Source organism: Carassius carassius, chromosome 11 (genome assembly GCF_963082965.1).
Source record: "Carassius carassius chromosome 11, fCarCar2.1, whole genome shotgun sequence".
Lineage (NCBI taxonomy): Eukaryota > Metazoa > Chordata > Actinopteri > Cypriniformes > Cyprinidae > Carassius > Carassius carassius.
The window spans coordinates 30786741-30809090 of NC_081765.1; the positions used below are offsets into that span (position 1 = coordinate 30786741).

At 36.6% G+C, this 22350-nt stretch overlaps 1 protein-coding gene across 7 annotated transcripts in view; it reads right to left on the minus strand.

The window, feature by feature from the left end:
- The window catches only part of tns1b (tensin 1b), a 235509-nt gene that overhangs the window by 177838 nt on the left and 35321 nt on the right, over positions 1 to 22350 (minus strand). The gene's annotated exons all lie outside the window — the stretch shown is intronic.

Below are 22350 nucleotides of genomic sequence, written 5' to 3' on the forward strand. Positions count from 1 at the left end.
AATTATTTTTATTTTTATTGTTGTTATTATTATACTCAATTATAATAGTAATAATAATAATAATAGTAATAAATAGTAATATTAATTTTAGCGTCTGCGTCTGTGAAGTTACTTTCTAATAACAAAATCTACACACATTTTCCATTGAACAACTGATCACAGTGGAACACTTATCCACACCAGTCTACTATTGTGGTAAGAAATAGTCATTATCTTACATTCCCTCAATGTTATATAACAACAAAATGTACCATAGTTGGTTGCTTTACATTTTCCTCTTCTTGTCTAAGTGCATTCTTTAAACAGAATAAACAACAAAATCAACCAGAATTTACGCTAACAGTCAAAAATGTAGTTATGTGGTAAAGGTTTGCAAAAGCTGAAAAAAACCCTGCACGATGTGTTTCATTATTTGCCATTAACTCTGAGAACAGTGTATGTGACTGATACCTCGACACCTGCTAATGTCTCTGGAATGTAGGCAGGCTGCAGTCCAAATGATAAAACAGAATTAAGACTGAGATTATTCTGATTAACTTTTATTGACTTTCTCACAATGAAAACCTTCCTGATCCCAACAGCACCTCAAAGACTGAGGCTGTAAAAACCTCAAATTTTATTCTTAAAGCAGATCTATCCCTTTATGAGATCCGCTCTGGTCAATAGACTGGCTAAATATACACACGCAGAACCACCGCGATGCGCTTTCACTCAGCTCTATTTTGAGGACATGAATCAGATGAGAGGCAATACAATATAGGAAATAATATCCTGCCTCAGATGCAATGCATTAAAGGAGACTGGGGTCAAAATGGGCAGAAAAGGGAAGATTCGAAGAGCTGAGCTTTCTTGATGGAAGGAACTTCAAGAACACAGATGAAGCTAATGAAAGTCAAAGTGATTGATTATACAATGAATATTCACCATTTTTTTGCAATAATTTCTACAATATACATTGGCAGTGAAAAGTTTGAAATAATTACTTTTAATGTTTTAAAAAAAAAAAGTCTCTCATGCTCACCAAGTATGCATTTATTTAATCAAAAATACAGTAAAACAGTATAATACTGTGACATGTTATTACTATTTAAAATTAAAAAAAATTCATTCGAATAGATTTTAAAATGTAATGTATACCCAAGATGCAATGCTAGATTTTTACCATCAGAACTCCAGTCTTTAGTGTCACATGATCCATCAGAAATCATTCTAATATTGTCTCTGACTAAAATTAAGTTTGATTTAAAGTTACAAATGGTGAGTTTGATAAATGACTTATTTGCCTAAAAATGACTAAATAAAAACTGTTGAAAACATGCTGTTTTACTGTTTAAAAAAGTTATATACACAAATATATGACTGCATCTGAGGTGTCGAGGCCTTTCTGGTTCCTGGATAAAATTAGCTTGTTTATTTTCAAGCCAGGACAAAATAAGTGCATGTCTATTACCAGAATACACATAAAGAGCAAACAGTATGAAACCACAGCCCTCCAAGATCCCAAAACCTTCACTAGAGCTCAAGCAAACAACATCTCCTCTGTCTGAGACCAGGAAAATGATGAAAATGGCAATCTGTCTTTATTGTAATAGCAAATGCTGCAATGGAAATATGAGTTCACAACAGAGTAACCCAAGCTGCTCATAACAGTCCACAGGTACCTGTGCAGATACATTATCTCCAGATGATGATTATGATTGATTATGATGAAGATCTGATCTGAAGTGCAGAAGGGGGAGAAGGGAGTTGATGGAGGTGTTAATTTTTGTGTAAAGAGATGGTCAGAGTGGGAGTGAGGTGTGAGAACGAGAGTTTCAAAGCTACAGTAAAAGTCATTCAGGTCTTCGGCAAGTTGTTGATTCGCCTCAGTGCTGGGGGATGGTGTCTTGTAGTTTGTGATGTCTTTCAGGCCTTTCCACACTTGCAGGGTCGTTGGCTAAATACTTGTTTTCCAGCTTCATAGAGCAGCTCCTCTTAGCCACTCTAATCTCTTTTGTCAGTGTGTTCTCGGCCTGATTGTACAAGATTCTGTCCCCACTCATGTAGGTGTCCTCTTTGCTGTGAATCATGGCTTATCATTGTTGTATGTTTAATAAGTCCTGGTAGGAATGCATACATCCTCACAGAAACTGATATATGAGCTTTACACAGTCAGATAAGAGCGACAGAGAGGAAATGCTCCGTCACAATATATGAGTCTGGAGATGTGATTACAGTATGCTTTGAGTGCAGCAGAACATCTGTACATTTCTGTGCCAATAAGACCAATAGACTAAAAACCTGAGAAAAGAAGAGCAACCAGAGTGCCTCCTAGTGGCCTTGATGAGAACTAATGAAGAACAGGCTCTATTAGATTGAATAGAGTTGATATGAATCTTTTCTAAACTCTGGAAATATTACTGATCATTCCTACCTTAGCAACTATTTACTGTTCAACATACTCCATGAAACTAGCTTTTGCCCTTTTCTAATGTAAGTCTATGGATGTTTTAAAGTTCTAAGTTAAATTTATGCTAAAAATGTTTAGAGAAATGGTAAAACATGGCAAAATTATGCACTTTTAATAGTTAATGTATAAAGTCAGTGCAGACATTTTGTCCATGTTAAATTAATAAAAATGTACACTTTTATTCAGCACAGGTGATTTCTATTCATAAAAAGTCACCGTAAAGACATTTGTCACAAAAGATTTTTTACTTTGGTAATACCTTGGTGAGCAAAAATAGACTTCTTTAAAAATAAAACATGAAAAAACATCAAAATAAAAAATGTATCAATTCAATCAGATTTTTTTTCCTCTTTATGGTTTACATTCTTATTACATTCTGAAGTCTTCACAGTTTTTTTTTTTTTTATCACATTGCAACAATGTCGTACTTCATTCCAGCTCATGTAAGAATAATATCCCATCTCTGGTGTGAAAAATGCTCTGAAACTAAGACAAAAGTGTCAAAAGGTTCACACCAAAAGACAGCTGAGCATCAGAGCAGAACGAGAAAAAGCAGACACGAGCATCAGAGCCTCGAGATGATCTGAGCGGCAATGCTGGAGGAGGAGCCAAAAAAAAACACAGGGCATAATCAAATCCATTGCATCAACATGGTTTCGACCATCAGCGCAGTCCTTCCTCTCAGATAAAACACAGGCTGTATTCTTATTGCCTCCATAATGGAAATAAAGCTTGCTCTCTCTTTATTCTGTCTCTCTGAGCAGATAGTCTGTGTCAAACGGGGTCGAGTAGACTGGGGTCCATCCTGACCGAGATGGAGCGATTGCTTTATAGCTAGAGGACAGGGATCAGGATGAAAGGAGGAGAGGAAGGAAGTATGGGTAGGACAGGAAAGGAGGAGAGCAGGGATGAGTGGAAGAAATCTGACATTTTGCTACTACAGTAGTTACTGTATATATTTAACTGTGAGAGCAATGAAAAACATGGAAAAAAATGTTTTTTTTAAAGCTGTCAATAAAAACAAGAAAATAATATTTGAGTCTTTTTACATCAAAATTTCATGATTCCGTGCGTTACTTGATTGATTCTCTGTAATTATTTATGACATTTACTAATGATTTGTGAGTGAAAAAAAATAGTTATTCAAATTCACTCCTACACCATTTTTGTTTTCAGTGTAGAAACCTATTGATGCGTGCATATCATTTTTCAGCAGATTTGAATGTGGCTCAGAAAAATCTAAATTTAGAGTCTAAACCACTTTAATTATAATTTAACAATTCACTACTTTATTTAATAATACTAGTAAGTTATGTACTGAAATTAAAATCATTATGTGAAACCAAAGAATCAAGACTAGACAAAAAAAAATTATTATAATTAAAATAAAGGATTTTTTTATTAATTCTAGTAACATCATAATATGTTTCTAACCTTAATAGTTGTGCTTATACATTAATCTTTAACCTAATATTTACAATTCTGAATTAGTTTTTATATGGTCTGTTTTAAATGGTTGTCTATCTGAAATAAAACATTGTAATGATTTTTTTTAAATGTACAGACTTTCCCATTTGAGATCATTATCTGCAGCCATACCTGTGCATAAATGCACAAATCATCTAGATACAGTATATACAAAAAAAAAACATTATAAATTCATCTACTAAAGAAGACATGCTATAAGAAATAAGCCAGAATTTATCTCAGAAGAACAGCGTGATCTGACACAGCTTTTACTAGTTAACTTTTACATATTACATATACATAATCTCGTACATAATTTACTAGTTGGGCTTTAAACTTTCTTGCCGAACTGAAATGTGTGAAAGCGAGTTAAATATGCTGAAGATTGAAAAATACAAAAAAGATGACTTGTTTCCAATTTTTGAAATGAAGTGAGTGACATCACTCATTGAATATTCTCTTATGGACTCTGGCTCAGTATTACTTTATATTATAATCCCACCAAACACACACACAAACACACACACACACACACAGCATCTGCTCCTCTCTTCTATCCACAGAAAACAATGAAGGCACACCCACTCTAATTTCACGTGTAATAGCACGTTTTCCTGAGTGGTCTTTCTGAAAGGAGTAGTGCACACACACACACATACAACCTCCCAGCAGAACACAATGACTATCAGTAAAAACACAAGGCTCTTAATCCTCCTGTGGTTTCATTCTGACCTATTACACACCACCGCTGTGAGAGCCAAAGCAAACCAGCAAACCCTCCGATTATCAAACTTATCTTGCTTGAAAACGCAGGACATCCGGACAGTTCTGTAAACAGTATTTTGTGGGAGTCAGATCAATGTGCTTCTCTGCTTGTCAAAGTTTTATGTAACGTGTTTGTTTTCACGGTTTCAAAGAAACCATGGCCTGAGCAGATTCTCTGCAGAGGCTCAGGGGTATGTTATGTTATCTCATCCACAGCAACTGTTGGAACTCCATTCTTACAAAATTACATGACATCCAATACATAACAGACTGCTATTGCTAATGAAAAGTGCTCCATGACTTAATAACATTACTCACACCACCCTGATGAGCTCCTTCCTTTGACATTTTAAGTAAATGTGTAAGGTAACACTCAGGACATTGTTTCAAAGAATAAGAAAACAAGACCATGTTCAGCTTAAGCTGTAACGCCTGCTCCATTCAAAGACCTAGTAAGATGCCTATGTACTTACATTAATAATATCCATTTGCATATATAAAATGTAGGTCAAATTTATTATTTTGCTTATTATATATTATATTAAAAATGTATATATAAAACATTAATATATTTGAAATGAAGATAAAATATAAATAAACTATGGTTCAAATCATAATCATATTATATATATATATATATAAATATAAGCTCGGCTACAAACTCTCCTGACCAAATGCAACCTCTCTTTGTGGTTCCCAAAACACCACGAACCATTCTGTTTACTACACAGCGATAAGATAATGGAATCCACAGCGCATATACTGAACGGATGCCCCGCGTTTAAAGGACTTTACATCACGCGTCATGATCGCATCGTAAACATAACGGCTCAAGAACTGCGCAAAGTATCTGGACAAAGTGCAATACATACAAACAAAACTGTTCAAATTAGCTGGTTTTTAAACTTGAATGATAATAATATAAGATCTCTTAGAAGTGTTATCAGGGAATACCCAAACAGTCCAGACATCGTAGTCATCAATGAACTTTCTAAGAACATTCTGATTCTAGAAGTGGGCTGTTGTTTTGATCTTTACATGGATTTGTGCTTTTCTGAGAAAATGTTAAAGTATCAGTCATTATCAAATGCTTTGGCAGTGTGTGGTTACAGGATCAAACTGATTATTCTTATTTTTGGTAGCTTGGGACATGTGCACAGATTATGTGTCAGAGGCTTGCAGATTGCTGGATTGAGTAAAAAGACTTCTAAGCAAACAGCCAGATATTGTTCTGTGTCAGCAATCATAGGCAGTCTGCATGTTTGGAGAAGACAATGTCACCTTTATCCATAGCCTACTCTTTGAATGTGGTTGCAACTTGCATTGTCTTTATTGTCAGGTGAAAGCTCAAGGGGATGTCATGGCCTAATGGTTAGAGAGTCGGACTCCCAATCGAAAGGTTGTGAGTTCGAGTCCCGGGCCGGCAGGAATTGTGGGTGGGGGGAGTGCATGTACAGTTCTCTCTCCACCTTCAATACCACGACTTAGGTGCCCTTGAGCAAGGCATCGAACCCCCAACTGCTCCCCGGGCGCCGCAGCATAAATGGCTGCCCACTGCTCCGGGTGTGTGCTCACAGTGTGTGTGTGTGTGTTCACTGCTCTGTGTGTGTGCACTTTGGATGGGTTAAATGCAGAGCACAAATTCTGAGTATGGGTCACCATACTTGGCTGAATGTCACTTTACCATTACCATAATATTACCATAATAACATAATAGGCTCTTTGCGAATATTTGGATGCTGTTGTTCTAATTAGTATTTGTCATTCCAAATAAAGTAATCAAGTGTGTGTGTGTGTGTGTGTGTGTGTGTGTTAAACAGTGAACAGTGATTAAACTGACATGGAACTACCTGTGCTTTAAACGTTTTAATGCATACCTACCAGCCAAACAGAATCAAGAACTCGGACAGACCATGATATAATTAAAAATGATACACTCTCAAAACTCTACTTTGTGTTTGTGGCCAGAATGCACTTAACAAAGGATGCTATCAGAGAAGGAGTTAAGGACATAACGTCCATCTCTGATGACCTCGTCTCCCTCTGCCAAGTGTGTGAGTGGCGTTTAATTTACGAGCAGTAAGGACATTAGGTAAATGAGAGGGAAAGTGCTTCATCTTGCCCAATGATAAATGCCAGAGGAAAACACCAAGGACTGCTATCAAAATGGCAATATCCTAAAATTAATTTCAGGGTGAAAGAGAAAAGCTTGCTAAGATCACATTATGTCCGCCATCCCTCTCTGTGTACTGACGGCTGGGCAGGACATACTGACTTTGTTTCTTAATTGCCAAATGGTACGCAATGGTACCAAACATGCATCAATGTGTGTGTATATGGTGACACCACACTACTTTATTAATCAAAGCTGTTTCTTCCATTAGTGGCACCAAAGAGATTTGCAAAAAACAGAGTTCATTAAAAGTTTAGAGCAATTTTTTGCTAGAATAATCTGCAAACTGAACCAGATTTTATGTTGCAAGTCAAATGACAGTGTTCACCACGTCCTCATCATCACGATGGCTGGTAATATCCGCTGCTGTTGTATGTACACTCTTAAATAGTCTCTTTTGCCTCTACACGTCTGGTGTCTCTGTGGATGCCTGATTTGTGGCCAGGCCTGCAGATAGAAGTACAAAGAAGTTTCTGGCATTCTTCCAAGCAGCCTGGTCTCATAATATCAAAGCAGAGTCTAGACCATGAGGAGCAATCACTAAATTCAGTGTTGTACCAAAACCCTTCTTTGTGAGAGGTTCTGCAGGGAGCCATGATAAGCGTTTGCTTGTATGGTGGCCTCGAGCCAAAGTGAAAACTGTACAATGGTCTGCACGCCGCAGATATTGAGTGCTCTTTATACATGCTAAGTGATCGTTTGACATGCTCCGATTATCATCCAGCAAACGTCAGCCAGGCCAGAGTCGGGACACTTACAGCGCCAAAAGTTCAAGAGAGGACAAAAGCACATGAAGGAAAGATACGATTGAAGAAGATGAATTCTCCCTGAAATATACACTTTGTGTTTCAAAATGCCTTATATTGCATTCAAAACACAATCCAATTAGTCATTTACATTTTACGTTTATACAAAGCAACTCATTGATTGAATTGAATCTTTATAATTCATTTAACAGATACAATTTGTATTATTCCATGGTCTGTTGGAATTCTTGATTCTGATTGGCTGGCAGGTATTAAAACTATTTAATGCAAAGGTAGTTTCAAGTCAGTTTAATCACAGTTCTGTATTAATGCGCACACACAAATGCATACACGCTTCACTCGCACAGAAAGAGAGAGAACAGAGATCCTTGCTGGCACACAGAAATGTTCAGGAGTAGGCCAACATAAACTTGTCAACGCTCTCCCGCAACTTTTATAAATAAAACCGCTTAGATATTGGATCACTGTATTATATTCCTCAACAACGAGGAGGTAAAATCACAGTTTAAGTTACTAAACTCACAACACACAGACACAGGAAATTCACACACACAACGGTCATCTCTCTCTCTCTCAAACAAATGATCGATAATTAATTCAAATAACTGTTATAATTCATTCAAATAAATGTGATCTAACTGAACTATTTCATCTCTGTGTCTGATTTGAAGGGGGCAGAATGCTAGATCTAATGAGCCGTAACTCACACTGAACACTAAATTACCCATACGGCAATCCCTTCTTGTGGTAAAACAGCCTGTTTTAAGATGCGAGATGTCAAATGCTCCAAAAGGGAGTTGAAACTACACCTACAGTACTCCTCAACTGAACCACACCAATTTCCCCTTGAATCCATCGGACAGTGCAGAACAAATCCATTTACTACCAAAATCAACTAACCGCACAATTTGGAAAGAGCACTGGCACTCTATCCAATGGGATATTTATCCAAGCAAATCAATTAATGTCTAAAGTGAATGCAAACAAATGTAAAAATATCAGATCCTTGCATAAGACATTTAAGGCAGGAATTCCTGGTTTTACAGAGCTCTACAAGCTAAATGTCAAAATAGAAACAATACAACATCCTAATACCTCATAATAATCAACTGAGTGCCTGTGAAAGCACCCAGCCAGCTCAAGATGAAATTTTACAACTTGCAATATTTCAAATGTACCACAACCTCCAGTTATTAAAGGGCATCCACTCGAGCAGAGTGTTGCTGCTGTAAAAACCAACACGTCCTCTTAATGACTGACATCGTGGATTATGGTGTGTCATCCTGTCAAGAAAAAAAAACAGACTAATGCACTAACTAGTTCAGGAAAAGCAATGGTTCAAGTGACAGCACTCGGTGAAGATGCTGGCTTACCTTCCCCATCCTGGACAGTTTGAGCGGAAAGAGGCAAAAGAAGAGTAACTTCCCAAAGCTGAGAATAGCCGCCAAGCACCAGTTCAGACGGGCCATCCTGGTCCGTGACTCGTTCCCTGAACGTCCTTTTACGATATCCCAACACGCTTGATTCAATTATGGTCCTGTCACAAGGATAAAAGGAACCAGCATGCAAATCCAAAGTTAAACTACCGTTCCGTCTTCATTCACACTTTCAGTTCTCTCTCAATAGGGTGTCCCTGAGAGCAACGCTCGACTCAGGTTGGCTGTACCCCTGAGCATGTGCGGAGGGTTGCTGCTGCCTCTCGCTCACTGGATGCTGCAGCATCAGCGAAGAGGAGGGGGAATGGAGCAGAGGGGGTTGGGAATGGGTGCACACCGTTCATCACCAACAGAGAAACATAAGGGATCCTGTAGTTCCTGCAGCTCAAAGTGGTAGAGCATTGGGGGTTTGATTCCCCGGGAACACATGATAGGTAAAAATTGATAGCCTGAATGCACTGTACGTCGCTTTGGATAAAAGTGTCTGCTAAATGCATAAATTTAAGTTTTTTAATTTTTAAATTTAAATATCTGATGACTTTCTGGTAATCTCCAATAGCAAACTGGTCCTTGCTGATGTAAGTGATGTGCACAATTCAAATTCAACACTAAAACCTGCTAAAGGAAAAGCATTTAAAATAAACTTTTTTTCCATTGGATTTACCAGAGAACACAAGAAGAATAGAATAGAATAGAAAAGAATAGAATAGAATAGAAAAGAATAGAATAGAATAGAATAGAATATCAAACACCAAAAATGCCTACTTAAAAAAACTGCAACTTTTTCTCCTTTGGATATACTTAAGAACAAGATGATAATAGAATAGAATAGAATAGAATAGAATAGAATAGAATAGAGATATTACCATAGCTAGAAAATCTGTTGTGCATATGAAAAACTATTCAATATTCAATATTATTCAATTATTCTCACGAACAATATGACAGTGTACTGGATTTTTTTTTTTCAACACTTTTACTTTCCATTGTATTTACTAAAGAACACAGTAAATTAAACTGGGTAGAAGAATAGAATAGAATAGAATAGAATAGAATAGAATAGAATAGAATAGAAGTTGTCATAACTTGTGCTTTATAGTCATGAAGATGTCCTATGATGCAAAGAAAGCCTTCAAAATCTGAAAAATGGGCTTCATTTTGTTTTTACCAAAATAAAAAATATAAATATATCGTGAATTCTGCAACCAGCCCTGGTGGACACATCATTCTGATTCAAGACGCCATAACATCACATGCACGGGTACAATGGAAAATGGCATGTAAAAATGAGCACATGAAATGGAGTACAGCACCCCAGGGAGATCCTGTTAGGACAGGAGCAGCAACATAATTAAGATTGACTAGCTCTAACAAATTGCAAAATGGGCTTGCTCTTGACCCTGTGGGACACATATGCTAGTCTGAGTAAATGTTCTCATTAGTAATATTAAGAATAACAGATTTCACAATCACATCTGATGGGTACATTGTGCTTGTTGAGAGAGCGATATGAACTAACAGAGCAGTGGATGAAATTTATATTAGTCAAGAGTAAAAGCAGAAATTTATATGGAAACTTAAATCTAAATGTCAACACAAAACAAAGTTTACAAGACAAGGATTTTATAGCAGATGAACAATAGAGGAGAAACAGCTGAAACCACAATGCCCCAGTTTACTACATGACAAATATAACCAATGACAAATTCAGAGGACAACTGCACCATCCCATAAAAACACATCAGCATTCAAAGCTAAGATTTAAAAATCCCAAACCAGTCACGTACAGTATGGGGTTCAGTTAAGATGCTGCTAAACTCCACTCTATCAATTTCCTTTGAGTTAAACGCAGCATGCATCCAACTCATTTCAAAGCTGGAAGTAGATATGGCGTGTGTCTATGACCAAACACCTTTAATCTTCTGCACAAGTGCCTGTTTTATCGACAGAGGAGAAAATAGGCTTTATATGACATTCAGTTTATAGTCTCTTTATAGGAACACTGAGGGAAAACAGACGGGGGGGGGGGGGGGGGGGGGGTATGGACTGGATGCTGAGCAGACTGTGACTAATTTAGCGGTGGTTTCAGATTGGACTGGCTGTGGTAGATATAGAGAGTCTGGTTCTGACTACAGTAGAGCCCTGCACGGGCCTCAAATCTAGGCCCGAGCCCGGCCCTGGCCCGAGACGCTCAGGCCCTAGCCCGACCCGTGTCCGACAGCTCATCAGAATTATCAGCCCGAGTCCGACACGAGCCCGTGTTTTTATGTATTTATTTATTTATTTTATTACACAGCAGAAGCCTGCCCAATTTGCAACAATTAAAAAAGGAGTCAATTTTGTGTTATGTTTCTTTTCATTTATTTATCAAGTTAATTTAGAAAAATGTTTGGAGCATTTTTTTAAAATGAAGATTTACGTTAATCAGCCGAGCCGACAGCGAGTAGCTAGCCTAAAACATATTTAATCAAATAAGCCTCTCAAATTAACGCTAATACTTTACTTGGCTACAATAAAACCCATAGATATAAAACACTTCAAGCATATCACACAGACAGTTTAATATATGTTTATTTATTAAACCACAGTGAGTAAAATAAAATAAAAAAATTAAATACTAAGGCAGGATCGCAACAGCGCTTGCAAACGAAATGAGAAATAGCCTACAATCTAAACAAGTTAAATTAATTAAAAACAAACATGCAGGTTATCTTACCTCAAAAATGCACCACAGAACATGTCCATTCTTTTTTCCATTAGTTTCTAACAGTTAAACGAAAATAAAGTCCAGTCAAATGAAAAGTTAGAACAATCTCTTACAGAGCATCGTGGAGAAAAAGAATAGCATCCAGAGTGGAAGGTTTTAACCCAGTCCTCCTCTCTTCTATCACTCTTCCCGCTGCGCTGAAGACACGTTCGCTGCTGCTGCTGGCGGGACACTAAACACAGAGCGAGCCAGTCTTGACAGTTGCGGTAGCAGGGTCGTGTGCTGTTTCCACCATAGCAGCACATCTCGTCCATCACCTTCCATGTTGTGATTGAGGCGCATGTATTGCTGTACTTTATCGTCGTCATCCTCGTCCTGCTCCACAATGTTTTCAAACTCGGCCAGCGCTCTCTTCTTTCCTGCGTGTCCCGCAACAACAGGTGCAGACACAGAAATGCTCACCGCTGCATGAATCATCATTTTATAATTATTAGTTGGCCAACTAGGCTATGATTAATACATTAATTTAGAGGCCAATAATAGCTACTACTACAATAAGTGGATAAGTGAAGTATAATCGTGGGTCGCGCTGACGGAAAAGCGTGCGTGCGTGCGTGAGACTGTCATGTCAGTAGGCTATAATTATAACGGGTTGAATTATCAGATTATGAAAGTTATGAGGTTATGAAATGTCTATGTTTGTTTTTATATCGTCGATGTCAACTTCTCTTTTTTTTTTTTTATTAATGTCTAAAAATATAAATAGAAGGATAACCCAAAAAAGGCCCGAGGCCCGGCCCGCATGTGAGCTATAACTTGAAAATTGGCCCGAAGCCCGGCCCTAGGGGCATGAATAAGTCGGGGCCCATCGGGCTCGGGCTGAAATGCAGGGCTTTAGACTACAGCAGCCGATATCATCTTCACAATGCTGTATGCATAATTCACACAATGGGGTGACACTGTTGATTTAGGATGTCACCGAATGGAGTCCTTTTATGGAAGTACCAATCAAAGCTAACCAAGGCCAAATAAAAAAAAACACTGCTGATATGCACAGAAATAAGCTATGTTTTTATTATATTATATTATGTTTTGTCTATTCACATATGTATTCACACAGGAAACAGTTCCATTAAATGCATGCAATAAATCATACAAATATATACTCTATGATATCATTTGAAAATATAACCAACAAATAACTGGATTTTGTATCTTTAATGCACAAAAATACTTTGAAAACATGAATTTGTAGTGCAGGGAAAAAAACATGTATTGCGGGAAAAAACATATATAACATATATATATATATATATATATATATATAAATAGTGTCCATATTAAATTAGTTCCTCACAAAATGAAGCTTACAAACAAATCTCCAACAGCGGAGTCTCTGGACAGATATCCATCAGCTGCCAAGCCTTCGCTCAATGTCTGCAAGTACTAGTCATGAAATCATAGAGGATATTGCTCTGCTTGCTTTATGAGAGCGAAATGAGATGTGAGGCGAAAAAAATGAAATCAGGGAAATCTGTGAACGTGTGGATACATAACCTCGTTCTGGGTGGGTCTCAATCCTGTTTTCCAGGGAATTTTCATCCAAAGACGGGAAAAATTGCAATTTTGACAGCTATGGTATCTTTTCCTTACAGACAGACAAATGATACGCTGCCGTCTCCGCTGATAAGCAAGTATGCCTTCAGGACACCAAACACACACTGAGCCAGAGTGATCCACGCTTTCTGCAGAAGAGCTCTGAGAGTTTCGGACATGAAAAGGCAGGAGACAGCTGGGTGGGGAACATAGAAGCTTCCTGTTTGGTATGAAAAAAAACCTAGAGGTGTGTTTGTTCCTCGAAGCCAGGGTATTTCTGAGAAATCAGGAGAGACACAGCGCTTAGTCTGCATTGTTTCATGGTCATTGTTTAGGAGCCTAAAAGGGAAAGAGGCCCTAAAGTGAACGATCAATCTACCTGATGCTATTCACAGACACACATTTATCAAGTCAATCCATCTCATGATGAAAATGAAATCCTAAACCCTTCATAAATATCAGATGGGTAAATCTCAAATAATGAAAAAAATTTTTTTTGGTTATTTTTTTTTACTTTACGGCTTTTTCTGTATTACTTTTATGCAGTATTTTTTTGTTAGTAAAAAAAAGTACACATATTAATACATATATTATATGTCATACATATATACATACACATATACATACATTATATATATATATATATATATATATATTTTTTTTTTTAACTAAATAAGTAAATAAACAAATAAACATACAAATAAATAAACCTTTTTATTTTTTAGATTAAAGAATTAAGATTTTTGAACGGCTTTTCATTTCCATCCGTTAAGCTTGCTCAGCAGTTTGTGGAAAAACTGTGCCTGAAAGTGCCAGTGCTTAATCAAATTAGATTTTGCATGCGTGTGTGTGTGTGTGTGTGTGTGTGTGTGTGTGTGTGCCTGCCCTATGGCTGATATTTTCTTTTTAGATGCTGCACCATGAGCCAGTGCTACACTCTGTCCCATATATGCAATTCACTCTTGAAAAGGAGTAACTCCCTCCAGAATAACTTCCACATACTCATTTTATGTGCACACAGCAAAATGAGAGATTCATTTTTGCATTTTAACTCTCCCATAACTCATGACATTGTCAGTACAGGAATGTTGAGGTATGGAGAACCACCACGACACCATACGATGTGCTAAGTGGCTGATTTGAAACAGAAGATATGATAGAATCTATGCTTCCCATATATTCAGCTCACACCAGTTTTTACATATACAAATAGACTGTTGAAATCAATTACTTTCACCTTCTCCTATTGATCCTGAAACCTTTCAGAGGATTGAACGGTCTACAAATGGAGACACATGTCAAGTGTCTGACTAATTAATAGAAATTCCTCATTCAAAGTCTCTAGATTTCATCAAAGAAGAGCTGCCCTTGAAAACTTGCATCAATGCATAAATACAGGACATTAAGCACAGGACATATGTATGAATATGTAGAACACAGATAATGGTGAGGTTCATACTTTATTTTATTATATTATTATTGTTTTATTTTGGTGAGAGTGCATCTTTGTTCACATTTTGTTATAATCATCAGTTAGTGAACTGTTTTAGTAAGTGAACTGTTAATTTCTCAATATTTTTATAGACTACAAAAAAAAGAAGCAACATGACAATAAATAAATATTTTTTTCTGCATTTTCAATCTAGTGTACATTATTCCATTGTTGTTTGACTGAAATGTTTTTGCAGTTAACTGAAATAAAGCTGTATCAAAATATACATATTACCTAAAAAAAAGTTAACATTTTTTTTTAAATCCACAGACAACTTACTAAAATAAAATAGTTTTTCAATTACTACATTTAATAAAACTGAAAATAAAAAAAATCAAGCTAAACAGAAATAAAAAAGAAAACTAATGAAAATGTCAAAAGCATATAACAAAATTGCTAAAACTTAATTTAAAATGCCAAAAACTAAACAATTCAAAATTACTAAATTATATAATAGTATATAAATAATACTTAAAGTTTCAAAGCAAATAAATCAATATTGAGATATATACATTGAATATTATCAATAGACTGAAAAATATTGTCATATACTTCCTGAGATCAAGCAATTATATCACTTATTTACATAATATTTACTTAAAATTAAAAAATTAAAAAGAAAGTAAATCCATTATTTTGAAATGCATATATACTACTACTATTGTTTATAATGGGTCTAACGGGCATGGTTATCATAAGCCAATGCCGATTACCCTAAACTGCTTACTATGAGGCAAAACATCATTTTATCACTGCTGAACACTCTCAGACTGAGGGTGATGGAGAAAAGAAAATAGGAGGAGGGCTAGCAGGATTAGCCAAAGTATCCTGGGCCGCAGCGGCCCCACAATGAAGCTTTAATTGGACTCCTTTTGTCTCGGAATTGAACATGTCTGTGTGCGCCTTTAAAAACCTGCACAAAGGAGGGGAAAGAAAAGGCAAAAGAGGAGGAAAACAGAGAAGAATATCCTCTTCAACTTTCTTCGCTCAGGACATTTGGTGGCAGTGTCTTGGGTTTTTTTCCTCCACCTGAACACTGCTTATTTAAGCCTGCTATTGAATGGAAACTAATCAGAGAGAGTGTGGGAACTCAAGCATACAGCCTACCAGGGACTCATCCTCACTAAGGAACCTTCAGCTATGCCAGGCAGTGTTTTTTTGTTTGTTTTTTGTTTTTGTTTTTTGTTTACATAATTAATAGTTAAGGTATGATTCACAAATGTATTAATGAATATTTTATAATGACTTTTATGACAGGATGTAAATAAAACTTTTAAATGTCCGTGTGGATGTCATGTCTGGCTGTGGTTCTTATTTCTAATGGAGGGTGTTTATTGGTGTTGGGGGTAGTGTATTACAAATAGCAGATAATCAGATTACTTTTTCAAGTAACTAATAAATTAACGCATTACTTTGAAATTTACAAGTTACTTTTTCAAATAAATAACAGGTTACTTTTTTATAACATTTATTCACTGACACCTCTCCCATCTCCATGTTGAGAAAAAATTGGGAGAGAAATCGGCAATTCCTTCAGAAAGGGGCTTATTAATTTTACTTTTGGTGTGAAAGGGTCATTACAGTTACCGAAAAAAACCTTTGGGGGTTTCTGTTATTAAAAATAAATAAGCAAGCCCAGCTCAGTTGTCAAAAAGTAACGCAAATTTAACAATGGATGACTTTTCATTAAAAGTAGTTACTTTTTTATGGAGAAATGCAATATCATAATCCATTACTTCGAAAAAATATATATATCTATCTTATCCACGGCCGCATTAACAATAGGGCTAGGCGGGGCTTAAGCCCCGGGGCCGGAGCGAGGACGGGGCACGTGATTGGCTGTGGATCAGATTGACCACTAGCCATCTGATTGCCAAAGCCTTACCACGCCCCCCACAAATTAGCCCTGTTATTTAGTGACGCTTTGCCGTGTATTCCATGCATTATCATGGAATCATTATCATTAATATTATAGTGACCATTCGCAAAGACCCGCCACTTTTAGTTACTGTGTGACAAGCCAGGCCGCTCTCATGAGTCACGCACATCATGTTCTCACTCAAGCAGTGAAAAATACATCGCGGGGCAAAGACTAACGTTACACTGAGTGATTACGCATTGAACAGATACGGAACGCATTGTGTTCCGTATTTTGAGAATCAATTCAGTGCAAATCCATGACAGACACACACATATAACTTAGCTTATAATATATGTCAGACTATGAAAGAAGACATTTGTAGGCTATGATAAGAAGAAAAAAAAAGCCGACGGTAGCGTTTTTAACATCTTGGAACATCATCAGAGAATGCCCTTTCAATTGGTCGTTTCAGTCATTGTGAGTCACGTATCTTAGCAACGATGATGACAAGTGACAACAGCGGGAAATGTAAAAATTACTACCTATAGCACAAAACTATAGAATTGAATGGAAAAAATAACTACCCGTGGCTGGAATGCGTGAGGGACAATGAATACAAGGCCAATTGTACCATATGCCGTCGCGTTTTTTCTGTTTGTCACGGCGGAGTGTGTGTTTTTAAGTAGCACGCATCAGGCGATAATCACAAGAGGAGCGCGAGGCTGCGGGCACAGGAGGAGCGATGTCAAGGTTCCTTGTCCGTCAGACTCCAGAGGCTGATATGGTAGGCTATGCAATCATGTGGATTTTTAAAACTCAAATAAAGTTGATAAGAAAGTGATTATATTAAAAGAAATAGTACAGGTTTAGCCTAACATTCCATATACATCTCCCCAGTGTTCCCCCTTGTTGTGTTCCTGTCTCCCGGTCCCTCATAATGTGTCAATCATTTCTGGTGAGTTTCTTAATAAGGTATCTGGAGGAGGGAAATAATTATTATTTAATTAATTATTGTTTTTTATGTATTATTTGCACTGGAAAGAAAGTTAATTATAATGGAAGTATAATTATATAAAGATATTTGCACTACACTTCCTTAAAGTGTTGTCTAATCAAATTACAAATATAATTTTTTTGCACTGGAAAGATTATTCTAGAAGTCTAATTCTGTTGAATAAGTTTGCACAAGGCTACAGAAAACTGATGTGTTTATTTTTCTTCAAATGCAGTCTAAACCAATGAGTTTTGAATGTTATATGTTGTATTTGTTTGTTAAAATTAAAATGTATTATAAACTAAACAAATCCATGGTTCATTGTTGGCAAAATGATCATGATAGCCTTTATATTTCACATCTATGTGGTTCAGTCTTGTATATTGATTAGGGCTACTTTGCTATTCTATAAATATATAGGCCTAATAAATTGTATTATAATATGCTATAATGTATTAAATATATTTATCTAAATGTATTAATTAGTTTCCACAATATTCACCAGAAGTCATCATTTCAGGGGTTATTTTTCAAAATTTTCTTCCATGGGGGCATGTCACCGGGAGAGAATTAATTTAGTAAATGCTCATTTTGAGACCATGGTGAACTTGAGACGGTTTTGCACAGGGCACTTGACTTGAGTTCAGACCCTGAGGTCTTAAAGTGACAGAAGCTGCTAATAAAGCTGCTGGCGCCATTTGTGTCAATGTTAATCAAACATCAGAAAGAAAGTACTTTACTGCCCTTGACTGAATCACGTTTGTAAAATAAATAAGAATGAATGTTGAATTTATAGTGAAAACTATGTATTGTATAATTGATTACTTTATACAATATAATATTATTCAGTGCTTTAAGATTTCCAAGTAGCTATTTTCTTAATTGTATATTGTAAAGGAATTGGCAACTGTTATTCTGAATGATTCTAGATTATATTTATGTAAAACAACTTCAGCAGTGTTTTAGAAAAATGCTAAAGTGGTGGGGGGGCCCTGCAGTAACTCATAGCCCCGGGCCCCAGTGAGCTCTTAAGGCGGCCCTGATCTTATCTTATTGAGAGCTCTGTATGAAATGAAGTGTGAAATGATTCACACTGTTTCAAAATTACGCAGTTATACAGTCACAGAGGGTACTGAAACTAACATCTAGCTCACTTAATACTTGCTAATGTTTACAACAACACAAAAATTATTATAATAAATATAGTATGAAACGATGACTGCACAGTTACCATGCATCTAGGGTCTTGAAATCAGATTCGCTTTTAAATGTCTGTGTGGCTGTTGTGACATGTTGTGGTCCTTATTTCTAATGGTGGGTGTTTGTAATCAGCTCCTGAGGATTTCCACACGGGGACAATGCTTGAATGAGAGGGGTATAATGAGGACACGACAGCTCGACCCAAAGACTGCCATGTAATCATCTACGCATTTAATGAAGGTTGTGCTTGCACATCCTAAAAGAGAATGAAGCAATGGAAAGCCATAAAGGGTTTCAGGCAGTAAGACTCTCTTATTCCTCATTTAATCACAGTCCATTGTTAGGAGAGGTCTTTGCTGTTCCTCTGTGCTGGGAATCTGTGGGGTGTCTGAAGAGGCTGACCATTCCTTGCACAAAATACTTGAGGTATATGTATGTTTAATACTAAAAATAAAAATTCCCTTTTTGCAATTATGCACAATGACGTAACTGGCTCAGCAAAAGACTTTGCTATATGCAAATATATTTTTGAAACACTCATCATTTGCAGAACAAACAGAACATGCCCATTTTTGCCAATATTTACACAAAGATTAAGTCTGCTGTCATCTTACTATCTCGCAGTTGTCTTTTTTTCTTATAATTCTGAGGGGGAAAAGTAAGAATTGTGAGATATAACTTTGCAATTATGAGAAGAAAATTCTGAATTTTAAGCTAAAAAATACTGTATTAGATTCTTTCTTCTGTGGCAGAAACGTTTTTTTATTCTATTAAATTCTATTAAATCTATTCTTTATATATATATATATATATGTGTGTGTATATATATATATATATGTGTGTATGTATATATATAAAACATCATCTATATTATATAGAATTTTAATATCTGTGCATCCTTACAGCATGCATTTTGTGCTGATGTGATACGTGAAAGAATGACCAAATCACAAATCAATATATAAATACACAAGTTGTGCAAAAAAGAACTAGTTGTGTTCAATACGCAAACATTTCAATGACACCACAGCTATCAATATCAAAAAGTATGTTCACAACAAAAGACAAAAATAGATACAGAGTAAAATTAGAAGGAGATCTAAGCCGAATATTTGAAGATCATCAATACACTGCCTGTGAAAACTACGGTAATTTACTGCACTGCTGTGGGATGTGTTCCACTGTAATCATAACTTCTGTCTTTCCTCATTGATGAATGGCCGAGGGGCATGTGCGGCAGCCAAGGGAACATTTTATGTAAGAGATAGCTAATCCCATTACTCTCCTAGCTGGAACAGAGCATTATGCTGCACTGCCAGAGGCTGAGAGTTTTGGCCCGTGACTGCAGCATTATAGCGAGAGAATAAGAGAAGAGCCATCCTACCGTAACCTCCAAGGATGACTCTGAATCACTCTCACAAATATCATATCAATGTTATTTATGAAAAGGAATGATGTGTCTGTGTATGCATTCAATAGAAAGACAGTGAAGACTTAAGTCAGAGATAATACTCATAATAATACTCCACTGTATGAATGAATCAAATAACCAGGTTCTGAATCAAAAAAGGCTCAGAGAAAGATAAATATAAAATAAAGTACAAAATATTGTGTCTGACCCAAAAAATTGTGTCTGACCCAAATATATTAAATGTCAATTCTCATAAAAGGCTCACAATAGAGGAAACTGAAACCGTACAAACTCTTGCCCATAAGCTATTTGAAAGGTCACTGTTTCGGCCGGTTGCTCAGCAATACCGTCCAGTGTCTGTGTCAAAGAGACTGTTATTTTGATCCACAGTCTGTGTCCATAAACCCGTCACTAAGAGACAGAACCTCCAGCAGGACACAACCTGGAGCCATGCCTCACTTGTGCAGACACGCTTCACTTGTGAGCTCCTATAGTGTGAAGTGCACATAAAGACCATCCTGAGGGTTAATAGACCCTCTGAATGACCTGCAGGCACTGTGACCAGGAATTCAAGATATTCACAACACAAAGCCATCAAGATACATCAAAACAGTTGTGCCCAAGTCATGCACAGCACTGTCAAAACCCTCTGGCTTTTCTTGGATCTGTCATTTGACTCTTTGTTATGGTCTGTGCTTCTAACCTTTGCCGGTGAACTTTTGTACATCAGCAGCTTAGTTTCTCAGACCAACATGACTGGTGGCAACTGATGTTAATGGACAAAGTAGACAATGTGGGGAAGAGTGCTAATGACAGGACTGCTGTTTTAAGTTACTTCTCACTAATGTAAAAGGTTTTTGCATGTTCTTCAATCTAAGCAACAATTACAATGGATAGAATTTGTAAAACGCTACACTAACAACCTAGGACTAACCTACAAATGATCCACCAAATTACAGTAATAATCAAAAACGACTCTATATGCTACACTTGTGCCTATTGAAACTTAAAAATAAAATAAGGCAAGCTGTTACAGTCAATTTATGAAATTAACACATTTTTATTAACAAATGAAAAACAATTGTTGACAAGGCTACTAAAGAGCATTTAGCAATGCAAGAATCTACAAAGCTCATTCGTCTTCATTGTTTGATTTTTTAAAGCCATGAAATGGGCTTTATTTGCCTTTTAAATGAATGGTGGACCAGAATTATGTGGATTACTTTTGGCTAACTGTGATGTTTTTATCAGCTGACGGCACCCTTTCACTGCAGAGGATCCATTGGTGAACAAGTGATGCTAAATTTCTCCAAATCTGTTCCTATGAAGAAACACATCTACAAACTCATCTACATCTTGGCTAGAGGGTGAACAAATTTTCACTTTAGGTGAACTGTTCCTTTAAAACTATGACTTTAAAATAATAATAATAAAAAACTTTTGTTCAAGTAAATTTTTTACATGGGTACATACACTCCACCCTACAGTCGATGCTAAAAAACAACAATGAAATCAAAAACTGTTGTTTAAAAGGAATCCAAAACCAATTATCTTATCCTATCATAAATTCAACTTGAATAGCATTGGAAAATCCTCTCCCACGCAGCCAGAATTCTATTTTGTAACTTGGCAACCTCAAGCTTGCAACGTCCATCCGCAAACAAACGCATTTAGACACAACAGGAAAACTACAAATAGATGTAAACAATGATTCCAGACTGTTGCAATCCATAAGAGCTGGATTGGTCGGTTTAGTAAATAGGAACATCGTCACTGGTTCATGGTTCACTCAAGCCCTGTCCCGTAACACACCTCACAGACAAGTCTGGACTTGGAGCGAGTTGGTTACACTTTATATCTTGTTTTTCTTTACCCAGATTCAGAGGCCGATAAGACAAGAGCTGAAAACCGCAGCCTGAGGGGCTGTGACTGAAACACATGCAGTGAATTATCACAGTCACAGTATACTGAAAGAGCATTACATGAACAGTTACCACAGAGACTTCAACCATAATCTAAACTCTAAAAATAC